The sequence below is a fragment of the Asparagus officinalis genome, chromosome 2 (assembly GCF_001876935.1).
Source record: "Asparagus officinalis chromosome 2, Aspof.V1, whole genome shotgun sequence".
NCBI classification, from domain to species: domain Eukaryota; kingdom Viridiplantae; phylum Streptophyta; class Magnoliopsida; order Asparagales; family Asparagaceae; genus Asparagus; species Asparagus officinalis.
The window spans coordinates 4,441,425-4,441,802 of NC_033795.1; positions in this window are offsets into that span (position 1 = coordinate 4,441,425).

The following is a 378-nucleotide window of genomic DNA, read 5'->3' on the forward strand; positions in this document are numbered from 1 at the left end:
GTTCGCAGAGGTTAACGAGCAGGCACGGTTCAAAGTGAGAGTACAATTCAGAGTTTTTGATATTCTTATAACGACATCAATAAATGTCTGAAGTTGTTAATCCAGAATCTTTTTGTTTCTTGTTATCAAGATTTGAGGGTCTGATATAGAACTAAAGAAGATTCGTGGGTCTAGCATGACAAAAGCCCTATGAACAATTGTCTGAATTTTAGAGGGCCAAATAAACAAATATATTTTCAACGCTGGTTTATCCGAATCGAAAGAGGAATAAAAAACAAATAAATGAAAGGATTCCTCAGTCCTGAGTCGACCGACCTTGGGAGCGATGATTACCGGAGCTCCGGCGATCTACCACCGCCTCCGCCAGTGGTGGATCCG